General features: G+C 38.3%; 1 pseudogene; it reads left to right on the top strand.

Annotated features, from left to right (window-relative positions):
* Window positions 1-4953: 4953 nt before the first annotated feature.
* Window positions 4954-13151, top strand: part of LOC118572620 — a 21497-nt pseudogene continuing 13299 nt past the window's right edge.

Raw genomic sequence — 13151 nt, forward strand, 5'->3', positions numbered from 1 at the left:
TATATTTTATTTGATGTATGTTTCTTTCATTCTTATTCTCTTTAGTACTTGTATAATGAAGGCATGCTGATTTGATTTCAAACACTGTCAAAATATCTCTACCAGTCTTGGAACTCAATATGTAGTCCAGGCTGATGTTGACCTCATAGATGTCTACCTGCTTCTCCATCTGAGCTTAAAGCACCCAACATCACTGTGTTGAATTTTTTATATATATTTTGCTTATATTCACCTCCTGTTACCTAGTCTTGTCTCTCTCACACTCATACTGTTCCTCTTCCTCTCCTAAATTATTTTTCCTTCAACTCTAATGTTATTTAAATATTTGGTGATTCAGGGAATTTAGTAAGAACTGATACAAGAGAACATATATTGGAGAGTTATTTGCAGGAACATAGAGACCCTATTACTCTCTACACTGATGAAGTAAATGGTTCTTTTTTCTCTGGTTCCCACCTACCTACTTATGAATCCTCAGGGAGAGACAGAAGAACATGGACCCTTCCCTTATCCATTGTGGAATGCTGAGGGGTGTTATCCTGTAAATGGTCTTGGGCCAATAATCATAATTTTGGGAATTTTAAGAGTTTAAAGACTTTTCTATGCCCAGAAATGAAGTATTTATAAGTCTCTACCATTCTTGTACATCTTAAAGTGTTTAAGAAATATTATTTATATTTATTTAGAATGTGTATGTGTTTGTATATATGAGTAAAGTGTCCATGAAGACCTGAAAAGGGTGTTGGAATCCAAGGTTCTGGAGTCACAGTCAATTTCACCAACTGACAGTGGTTCTGTAACCTGAAATCAGGTCCTTGTCAAGAGCAGTATATGCTCTTAACTAGTGGGCCTATTCTCCAGGCCAGACCTTATATTTCTTCTGAACCTCTCCCTTTTAAAAAAATCTCCCCTGAGCCTTTGAGTGGATGATTTAGATGTCACATTTAGGATTGAGAATTCTTAAGTCACTTTTTTATATTTTCCAGTTATCCATTTCTATATTAATCTTTGGCCATGGTAAAATGAAACCTCTAATGCAAACACTTATAGCAGTACTCTGAGGGTATAAACACAAAAATCTAGAGGGCAATTACATTAGCATGACATACCATTTAGTAACAACCACAGTAGTTTCTGAACTGGGACCTATGACATACTTTTGTCAGTTTTACAATACTGCATGTGGAGAGATGACTCAGGCATTAAGAAAACTGACTGCTATTACAGAAGACCAGGATTCAATTTCTAGTAACCACATAGTACCTGCAACTCATCTCTAGGTCCAGTTTCATTGTATCTAATGCTCTCTTTTGGGCACTTTAGGCACTGCATGTATATAACGGGTGTGGTACACATATACATGGGAAAATGCTCATGCAACTACTATTAGCTCCACAGATAGGGAAGGTGACATCATGAGCTTCTTCCCCATCTGCACTGGATTTTTAAAATTAGATTGATCTTCCAGTGGTCTAGTGGGGATAACCACAGCAACTGTGAGTCCGTGTGAGTCATACCCATGTCACACCCAGAGTCCAGCTCTTCAAGGCACTGCTCTGGCTCTAGCAGTCTTTTCACCATGTCTTTCACAATGTCCCCTGAGCCTTGGGTGTGAGTGGTTGTAGATGTTGTCACTTTTAATTTCCTTAATTTTTTTTGTGTATAATTGTTATTTGTTCCACATAGTTAGTGACATAACTTGAATATGGACTTGAATATGGAAATACTTCCATTTCCAATGAAATCTACATGCCTTTTAGTCTCTCTCTCTCTCTCTCTCTCTCTATCTCTCTCTCTCTCTCGAGAAAGAGAGAGAGAAAGAGAGACAGTGTTTTCAGTGTTTTTCTGTGTAGTTTTCTGCCTTTCCTGGAACTTGCTTTGGAGACCAGGCTGGCCTTGAACTCACAAAGATCCACCTGCCTCTGCCTCCTGAGTGCTGGGATGAAAGGCATGCACCACCAATGCCAGGCTTTGTTTTCTCTTATTGCAATAGCTAGACATGAGGTGGAGATGTAGTAAAAGGTGAGAACGGATCATTTAAAACGTTTTCTTAATGGAAAAACCAGGTTTTCTTAACAAAGTGAGGTGCTGGATGAAGGTTTTGTTTGAGGTAAGTTTTATCATATGTATGAAGCTTCCCTCTCACTGCTCACATGTATTGAAATTGTAAAAAGTTATTGAAACATTCCAGGATAGAATCAAATACAGGGGCATATGGTGGAGGAAACTTCCCATCCGGAAAAAGGAATTATAGTGTTCTTTTGCTTTTATTTCAGTATAAACAATCAAGAAGAGATATTTCCATGATATTCAATTAATGCTCAGGCTAATAATACCTAGTCCTTCAGTAGTTGTGATAATTTAATGATTACTATGTCATGTTACTTCTTTTCAAGTAACTCAAGCTGAAGGTACTTGTAAGTACAAAGCTGGTCTAAGGAAAAGTTTGCCAATATAGCCCTCCTATATGTACCCTATTATTGTGATTACATTTTGGCAACATGAAACAAACCTAGACATAGTTAGCAAGACAAACCTCAGTTGAAAACAGATCCATCAGTTTACTTGTAGAAAGGCTGTGGGACAATTTCCTCATTAGTGACTGTGCTCAACTCACTGTAGTTTGTGCCACCCCTGGGCAGTTAGTCCTGGGTGTTATATGAAAGCAGGCTTAGAAAACCATGTTGAGAAAGCCAGTAAGTGGCATTCCTCCAAAGCTTCTGCTTCAGTTCCTGCCTTCAGGTTCCTGCCTTGAGTTCCTGTCTTGACTTCTCTCAGTGGCAGACTGTGGCCTGACAATTGTAAGATTAATAAACTCTCTCTATCAGGAGTTGCTTTTGTTCATTGTCTCTATCACAGCACTAGAATCCAAACTAAGAAGTCACCTTTTTTCTATACTGACTTGGAGAATACTTTTGGTTTCCTACCTGTCTTTAAACAGAGAAAAACATTTTTTTTTCTATAGAGGGAATCATATTGAAATGAAGATTGTAATATAACAAGTTAATTCCATACAGTTGTGTATATGTATCTTTCCCTAATTTTGAATCATTTTACATATTTTATTTTTCCCATATGTGTGCCTGAGTGTATGTATGTGTACTGCATGTGTGCAAGTACTCACAGAAAACAGAAGAGGGCATCAGATACTCAGAATTGTAGTTTCTGGCAGTTGTGAATAACCTAATGTAGTTGTTTAGAATTGAACCTGACTCCTCTGCAAGAGGAGCAAGTAGTCTTACCCACTGAGCCATTATTTTAGCCCTCATTGGAAGAACTGTTAAGAGAGACTAGCATAAAACCTACAAGAGGGTTAGTAGTTGTTAAGAAATTTTGTCTATTAAATACAGGTTTTATAACTGTTAAGATAACCAATCTAATGGAGAGGAAAATCTATTTTTCTTGGTATTGTAGTTTCTTGGTCCACTTGGATTTATGAAAAAAAGGTGTAATGAGATCTAAGAATGAAGAATGGAAAATAATTTGATCATTGCTGACATCAACCTTTAGCATTGGGAAACTGAAGGAGGTAGGTAACGGAGAACTTTTTTATTGTAAATGTAATAAAATCTATCAGAAGATAAAATCTATCTTTAAAGAGATGTTCTTTTGAGGATTAAATTGCTAGGAATGGTCTTTGTTTTTTGTTTTGTTGTACTATTGGTTTTTTGTTTTGTTTTGTTGTTGTTATTTTGTCTTATATAGTCCTTTTAAAAATATGATGATTTTTTTATAATTTAAAAAACTTGTTATTTGAAGACTCATATTTTGCCATTTACCAGGAGACTGTGTTGTGTTTGTGTGATGTGCACCCATCACCCAAGAATATGGAGATGCAATGGTGAAAAACATGAGTCGGGAAGTAGAGAAGGGCAGGAGTGTTACCATGAAAGAATGAGTAGTGATGCATGCACTTGCTGGGGCTCTGAGCCCCATCTGGACTCCTCCCTTTGCCTGACAGGAAGGTAAAATTATTTCAGAACAAGAGTAAGGGAGAGGCATGATGTTACCATGTTGTGAAGCACACATTAAGTAACAGTTTTCACAATACCTTTTGAGACTCTATCTATTGTGTATATGAGACAAAATTAGGTTACCGGCTACCATCTTTTATGTTTTAATAGACAAGTTACATAGTCTAGAATGAAAAGAGAAAATTTAGGAAAGCTGCAATTGTGGGGATTAAGAAATGTGGGAGGAGGATATATGTGCTACATCAGAGCATGTTAGTTTGGCAAGAGTATCATAGCTGTAACTTTCAATAATCCAAATCTTCAGGTTTTGCTGATTCTCTTAGAAAATATCAGCAAGAAACACATTTCTTCTATATCTTTCATCAAGCTGAAGAGGGAGAAGTTTCCAGAAATGGTGAGAGCACTAAAGTCGTGTTGAGTTCTGAGAACACCACAGTAGTAAACACTATCAATGATACTGCAGACCAGTTGTCACATAGCTCAGAGGTTCTGTGATTTTAAAATTATGAGCTATCCTCTGAAAGGATTGCTATTGAATTTTAAAAAGAATTTTAATATTCCCCACATTATATTTTGGGGGTCTGGACTAGTGACCTCCTTATATTAAGTTTTGCCATCCTCGGCAGGTGATTTATGTTGAGGGAGATTGACATGATATGCCATTCATTATTACTGAAAGGAAAACAGTACAAGGGGAAACTGAAGACTTGGGACCTAAGTGTAAGCTTATGTGAATGTTCTTCCATATTTACTTCACCATGCATTTCAGTGGTCCTTTAGTATGACAACACATGTGACTGTGGTGAATAGGACTTATCAGTGGTAAATCCGCTCATTACCCTGGGTTGAATGTGGAGTTCCTAAAACCTTAATAGTTCTGAATAAATTGACTTGAAAGTTAGTTTCAAATCTCAAATGAGCAAAATCTTTTTTTTTTAAATCGTCCTAATTACCTGCCACTTATGAAGCCCTGGTAGAGATGGAATATCTGTACATGGTTGTGAATGAAACTATGAGATTATATCCAGTTGCTAACACGGTTAACAGACTCAGTAAGAAAGATGCTGAGATCAATGGTGTGTTCATTCCCAAAGGGATGCATGTGATCATACCTATCTTTGTTCTTCACCAGGATCCAAAATACTGGACTGAGGAATTCCATCCTGAAAGGTACAAGGACCCTGACAAAGGGAACATGCACAGAACCAGACTTCTTTAAGTATGTTAAGATGTATCTTACTTTAATCACTTAAATATAAATTTGCATTACTTTGCTGAATGTAAGTTTGATTTTAGAATGCAATATTACAAATTGAAAATTATTGTAAAAACTACAGACCAAATGGACTAAAAATGATATTTCTGTATGTTATAAATTTGTTTTAGAGTCTTAAGTCTGTCTTAGACTTTGATTTTAATTTTTAATGTGAAGAGATACTATGACCATGGTAACTCTTACAAAGGAAAATATTTCTCTCAGGCTGCCTTACAGTTTCAGAAGTTTAGTCCAATATCATCATGACAGGAAGCATAGCAGCATGCAGACAGACATGGTGCTGGGAAAGTATCTGAGAGTTCTACATCCAGATCAGCAGGCAGCAGGCAGAGAAGAAAGACAATAATATTGGCTGGAGCTTCTGAGACCTCAAAGGCCACCAGCAGTGACAATTTACCACAAAAGGCCACACACACCAGTGCCAGTTGCTATGATCCTATGGGGCCATCTTCATTCAAACTACAAGAAACCTTAATATAAATTCCATTAATATAGTGATATCATTGTATATATTTCAAAATGGGTGTAGATATTTAGATATTAGAAAAAAACAACAGTTTTCTTCTGTTTTTATAATTGCTGATTACTTTCTATAACCTATAATTGCAATTCTATGACAGGTGCTTGAATGTGTGTGTGTGTGTGTGTTTCAAAGGGAGGAAGTTCAATTACCATGATTAGGAAATCAATCTTATTTAAGTTGTGAAGTTTATATTTCTTTGATGATTCATTATTATCACAAGAAATCACTGGACCCATCCCAAAATATAGGAATAATTTCCCAAATATAGGAATCCATTGACATTGGTGCAGGTAAAGGTTCAGAAAGCCTCCTTTTAGATGGTTCCCTTGTCATCCCCCCTCCCACCCTCATACCCACTTTCCCCACAGCCGCTCCTCTCCATTCCCATGTCCTCCAGGGAAAAGACTCCCCTGGGGATTCATTGAAACCTGGTGTATTCAGTACAGGCAGGTCCAGTCCCCTCCTTCCAGGCTGAGCAAAATGTCCCTGTGTAAGCCCAAGGTTCCAAACACCCAGCTCATGCAATAAGGACAGGTCCTGGTAACACAGCATGGATGCCTCCCAAACAGTTCAAGCTATTCAATTGTCTCCCTTATCCAGAGGGCCTGCTCCAGCTGGGGTTCCACAGCCTTTGGTTCATAATTCATGTGCTTCCATTTGATTGGCTATTTGTCCCTGTGCTTTTTGCAATCTTGGATTCAACAATTTACACTCTTACAGTCCCTGCTCTTTCTAGACAGTTGGACACCTGGAGATCCAACTGGGGCCTGGCCAAGGATCTCTGCATCCACTTCCATCAGTTTTTGGATGAGAGTTCCAGCACAACAGTTAGGGTGTTTGGCCATCTGATCACCAGACTAGGTCAGATCGGGCTTTCTCTCAACCATTTCCAGCAGTCTACAGAGGATGTATCATTGTGGATTTCTGGGGACCTCTACAGCACTCTGCCTCTTCCTATTCTCATGTAGTCTTCATTTATCATGGTCTGTTTTTCCTCATTCTCCCTTTTGGTTCTAGATCCAGCGGGGATCACATGCTCCCCTATGTATTCTTTCCCTCAAATCTTGCACTTCATTACTCCCACTGTCTTCCAGCTTGTTCAAGCAGATCTCATCCATTTCTCTATTATTGGGTGATCCCTGTGTCTTTCCTAGGGTCCTGTTTTCTAGGTAGCCTCCCTGGTGTTGTGTAGCAGTCTAGTCATCTTTGTTTTATATCTAGTATCCTCCTATGAGTGAGTACATACCATGTTTGTCCTTCTGAGTCTAGGTTACCTCACTCAGGATGATTTTTTCTAGATCCATCCATTTGTCTGCAAACATCATGATGTCATTGTTTTTCTCTGCTGAGTAGTACTCCATTGTGTATATGTACCATATTTTCTGTATCCATTCTTCAGTTGAAGGGAATCTAGGTTGTTTACAGGTTCTGGCTATTACAAACAATGCTGATATGAACATACCTGAGCAAATGCCCTTGTGGTATGATTGAGCATTACTTGGGTATGTGCCCAAGAGTGCTACAGCTGGGTCTTGGGGGAGATGGATTCCCAATTGTCTAAGGAAGCACCATATTGATTTCCAAAGTGGCTATACAAGCTTGCATTCCCACCAGCAGTGGAGGAGAGTTCCCCTTGATCCACATCCTCTCCAGCATAAGCTGTCTTCTATGTTTTTGATCTTAACCATTCTGACAGGTGTAAGATGGTATCTCAGAGTCATTTTGATTTGAATTTCCCTGATAATTAGGGATGTTGATCAATTCCTTAAATGTCTTCCAGCCATTTGAACTTCCTCTGTTGAGAATTCTCTGTTTAGTTCTATAGTCCATTTCTTAATTGGACTGTTGGGCATTTTGATGTCTAACTTACTGAGTTCTTTATATATTCTGGATATCAGCCCTCTGTCAGATGTGGGGTTGGTGAAGACCTTTTCCCATTCTGTAGGCAGTCACTATGCCTTGTTGACCATGTCCTTTGCTCTACAAAAGCTGCTCAGTTTCAACAGGTCCCATTGACTTATTGTTTCTTTCAGCATCTGTGCTACTGGTATTATATTTAGAAAGTAATCTCTGGTGCTAATGCATTCAAGACTCCTTCCTACTTTCTCTTCTATCGGGTTCAGAGTAACTAGATTTATGTTGAAGTCTTTGATCCACTTGAACTTAAGTTTTGTGCACAGTGACAAATATGGATCTATTTGCAGCTTTCTACACAATGACATCCAGTTATGCCAGCACCATTTGTTGAAGATGCTTTCTTTTTTCCATTGTGCAGTTTTGGCTTCTTTGTCAAAATTTCTATATTCATAGGTGTGCGGGTTAATGTCAGGGTCTTCATTTGATTCCATGGATCCACATGTTGGTTTTTATGCCAGTACCAAGCTGTTTTTATTATGGAAGCTCTATAGTAGATCTTGAGGTCAGGGATTGTGATGCCTCCAGAGGTTGTTTTATTGTACAGGATGCTTTTGGCTATCCTGGTTTATTGTTTTTCCATATGAAGTTGAATATTTTTCTTTCCAGATCTCTGAATAATTGTGTTGGTAATTTGATGGGTTATGCGTTGAATCTGTAGATGGCTTTTGGTAAGATCGCCATTTTTACTATGTTAATCCTGCCGATCCATGAGCATGGGAGTTCTTTCCATTTTCTGATATCTTCTTCAATTTCTTTTTTTAAGGACTTAAAGTTCTTATCATATAGGTCCTTCACATGCTTAGTTAGAGTAACCCCAAGGTATTTTATATCATTTGTGGCTATTGTAAAGGGATATGTATCTCTGATTTCCTTCTCAGCCTCTTTCCCTATTGTATATAGGAGGGCTACTGATTTTTTTGAGTTGATCTTGTATCCTGCTATGTTGCTGAAGGATTTTATTAGCTGTATCAGTTCCATGGTTGAATTTTTGGGGACACTCATGTATGCTATCATGTCATCTGCAAATAGGGAAAGCTTGACTTCTTACTTTCCAATTTGTATCCCCTTAACCTCCTTATGTTGTCTTATAGCTCTGGCTAGAACTTCAAGTACTATATTGAATAAGTATACAACAGCCTTGCCTTGTTCCTTATTTTAGTGGTATTGCTTTGAGTTTCTCTCCATTTAATTTGATGTTGCCTGTTGGCTTACTGTAGATTGCCTTAATTATGTTTAGGTATATTCCCTGTATTCCTAATTGCTCCAAGACCTTCATCATGAAGGGGTGTTGGATTTTGTCAAATGCCTTTTCTACATCTAGTGAGATGATCATGTGGTTTTGTTCTTTGAGTCTGTTTATATAGTGTATTACATTGACAGACTTTCGTATGTTGAACCACCCTTGCATCCCTGGGATGAAGCCTACTTGATCATGGTGGATAATTGTTTTGATGTGTTCTTGGCATCTGTTTGCCAGTATTTTATTGAGTATTTTTGCATCAATGTTCATTAAGGAGATTGGTCTGTAGTTCTCTTTCTTTGTTGCATCTTTGTTCAGTTTAGGAATTAGGGTAATTGTAGCCTCATAGAAGGAGTTTGGTAATATACCTTCTGCTTCTATTGTGTGGGACAATTTAATGAGTATTGGTATTAAGTCTTCTTTGAAGATCTGGTAGAATTCTGCAGTGAAACCATCTAGTCCTGGGCTTTTTTTTGGTTGGGAGACTTTTAATGACTGATTCTATTTCCTTATGGGTTATTGGAATATTTAAATGTTTTATCTGGTCTTGATCAAACTTAGGTATGTGGTACCTATCCAGAAAATTATCCATTTCTTTTAGATTTTCCAGTTTTGTGGAGTAGAGGTTTTTGAGGTATGACCTGATGATTCTCTGGATTTCCTCATTGTCTGTTGTTATGTCCCCCTTTTCATTTCTGATTTTGTTAATTTGGATGCTCTCTCTCTGTCTCTTGGTTAGTTTGCATAAGGGCTTGTCTATCTTCTCAAAGAACCAACTCTTTGTTTCATTAATCCTTTGTATTGTTCTCTTTATTTCTATTTTATTGATTTCAGCTCTCAATTTGATAATTTCCTGGTGTCTGTTTCTCCTGGGAGACTTTGCTTCTTCCTGTTCATGGGCTTTCAGGTGTGCTGTCAATTCACTAGCGTGAGATTTCTCCAGCTTCTTTATGTGGGCATTTAGTGCTAAGTATTTCCCTCTTAGCACTGCTTTTGTAATATCCCATATGTTTGGGTATGTGGTATATTCATTTTCATTGATCTCTAGGAAGTCTTTAATTTCTTCCTAAACACATTGGTGATTCAGTTGAGCATTATTCAGTTTCCATGAGAGTGTAGGATTTCTGTAGTGTTTTTTTTTTTTTTGAAATCTAACTTTAAGCCATGGTGGTCCGATAGAACACAGGAGGTTATTCCAATTGTTTTGTATCTGTTGAGATTTGCTTTGTGGCCAAGTATAGATTTAGGAGAAGGTTCCATGGGGTGCTGAGAAGAACATATATTCTTTTTTTTCAGGTGGAATGTTCTATAAATATTGATTAAGTCCATTTGAGCCATAACAACAGTTGAGACCATTATGTCTCTGTTAAATTTCAATTTGGCCGATCTGTCCAGAGGTGAAAGTGGGTGTTGAAGTCTCCCACTATTAATGTGCAGGGTTTTATATGTGATTTAAGGTTTAGTAATTTTTCTTTTACATATTTGGGTGCCCTTGTATTTGGAGCATATATGTTCAGAATTGAGACTTCATCTTGGTGGATCTTTCCTGTGAAGAGTATGTAATGTCCTTCATGATCTCTTTTGATTGATTTTAGTTTGAAGTCTATTTTGATGGATATTAGGATGGCTACACCAGCTTGCTTCTTAAGACCATTTGATTGGAAAATCTTTTCCCAGCCTTTTATTCTTTGGAGGTATCTGTCTTTGAATTTGAGGTGTATTTCTTGTATGCAGCAGAAAGATGGGTCCTGTTTTTGTATCCATTCTTTTAGTCTGTTTCTTTTTATAGGTGAATTAAGTCAATTGATATTAAGGTATATTAATGACCAGTGATTGTTCGTTCTTGTTACTATTTTTATTTTTTGGTGGTAGTGTATGTGTACTTCTCTTCTTTGGGGTTTATTGCTATGGTGATATCTATTGCCTGTGTTATCATGTGTGTATCTGCCTTTCTTAGGTTGTAATTTTCCTTCTATTGCTTTCTGTAGGGCTGTGTTTGTAGATAAGTATCATTTCAATCTGGTTTTGTCTTGGAAGGTCTTGTTCACTCCATATATGATGATTGAAAGTTTTTATGGGTATGTTAGTCCTAGCTGGCCTCCATGGTCTCTTAGTTTCTGCATTATATCTGTCCAGGTCCTAATGGCTTTCAAAGTCTCCATTGAGAAATCAGGTGTCAGTCTGATGGGTTTGCCTTTATAAGTCACTTGGCGTTTTTCCTTTGCTGCCCTCAATATTCTTTCTTTATTCTGTACATTTAGTTCTTTAATTATTATGTGGCTACAGGACTTTTTTGGGGATGTCTAGTCTGTTTGGTGTTCTATAGGCTTCTTGTATCTTCATAGGCATTTCATTCTTTAAGTTGGGAAAGTTTTCTTCTATGGTCTTGTAAAATATATTTTCTGTGCCTTTGAGTTGGTATTCTTCTCCTTCCTCTATCCCTATTATTCATAGGTTTGGTCTTTTCATGGTGTCCCAAATTTCTTGGACATTTTGGGTCATGACTTTGTTGGTTTTAGTGTTTTCTTTGACTGATGAATCTATTTCTTCTACTGTATCTTCAACACCAGTGATCCTCTCTTCCAGGTCTTGCATTCTTTTGGTTATACTTGCATCTGAAGTTCCTATTTGTTTACTCAGATTTTCTATTTCCAGCATTCCTTCTGCTAGTGTCTTCTTCATTTTTTCTATTTCCCCCTTCAGTTCTTGGACTGTTTCCCTTCCTTTTCATTATTTTCTTTCAAGGAATTATTGTCTTCTTCTGCTTTAATTGTCCTTTCCTCTAGATTTTTATAGTGTTCTTCCCATTTTTTTTTGTCTTTTCCTCCACTTTATTTTTGATTTCTTCTATTTAAGGCTCTAACCTCTTCATGATGTTACTTATAAGGTTGTTTTCTTCTTCTTCCATTCTGTGATGTTCAGGTGTAGCTGTTGGAGAAGGGCTAGGTTCTGTTGATGCTATATTTCACTTTATTTTGTTTTATGTACTTGTGACTTGATGTCTTCCCATGTCCTCTTGGGTTCATTCTTGGTCTTATCAGTGTACTTGGTCCAGAGAGAGCTGACATATTTAGGGAGCCTTTCTCTGGTCCAGCTGAAAGCTCTGGGCTAGACCAGAGTTCGGTTCCAGATGAGAGTGCTGGCCAGATAGTTGCTAGGGAGCTGGACTCTGAGTCTCAGGAAGTCCCTAGGGTCTCCTTATCTTTTCCAGATGTGAGTTCCTCTGGTCCAGATGGGAGTTTCAGGACAAGATGGAAGCTGGGAGTTGGTTTCTAAGTCCCAGGAAGTTTCTGGGTTCTCTCACACATGGGTGTGGGGGCAGGGCATGGAGTTTGTAGGGTTTACCAGAGGATCATGGAGAGGGGGATCCTTCCCATTGGGGATGGTTTTCTTGCCTTATGGCCCGAACCTGGGGCCCAGTTGGGCAGGTCTTCCCTGGAGTGGCTGGTACCCCAGGCTGTGACCCAGGTGTGGGCCTCTCTGTGTGTGACCCCAGGCACTCACCTCTGCTCCAGGTGGGAGTTCCAGGGCAGAATGGAAGCCGGGGGCTGTTCTCTGATTCTCAGGAAGTGGCTGCGGTCTCAGGCAAATGGGTGTGGGGGCAGGGTGCACTGATTGGCCAGAAACTGGGGCCAAGTTTGGCAGCTCCTGCTGGGATGGCCTGTGTCCAGGGGTGGAACCCAGGGGCAGTTGCCTCTCTAACTATAACCCCAGGCACTCACCTCTGGTCCAGATGGGAGTTCTGGGGCGGATTGAGATAATGGAATGTTAACATTCATTTGTAACATACATTTCCTTATTCTTCAATGAACAAATCCCCAACACAAGTGTTGGTCAGGACAATTCCTTCCTTCTTCAGTTTTACTTTCCAATGTTATACAATTGGAACACAATTCATCCTTAGTATTTTCAACTTTAAAGACATGTTTGATTTCAATGAGCATTCACTGTACATCATCTTATTAACATTGAGGGCTCCTTTACAGTAAAGTTGTAAAAAGAACTTTAACTTTTAAATCTCATAATGAATTAACTCACGTTGATTGGAATAATAAACATATTGGAGTGATCTGTATCTGGCTGAGTACTGTAGGTGAAAACTATAAACATGTTGCTCTTGTGTACTTCCTGTTTCATTATTAGTGTTCTTGTTTAATTGTGACACCAGGTTAAACAAGGAGAATAAAGTTAGAATCAATCTTTATACATACCTGCCTTTTG

The sequence above is a fragment of the Onychomys torridus genome, chromosome 22, assembly GCF_903995425.1.
Source record: "Onychomys torridus chromosome 22, mOncTor1.1, whole genome shotgun sequence".
NCBI lineage: Eukaryota > Metazoa > Chordata > Mammalia > Rodentia > Cricetidae > Onychomys > Onychomys torridus.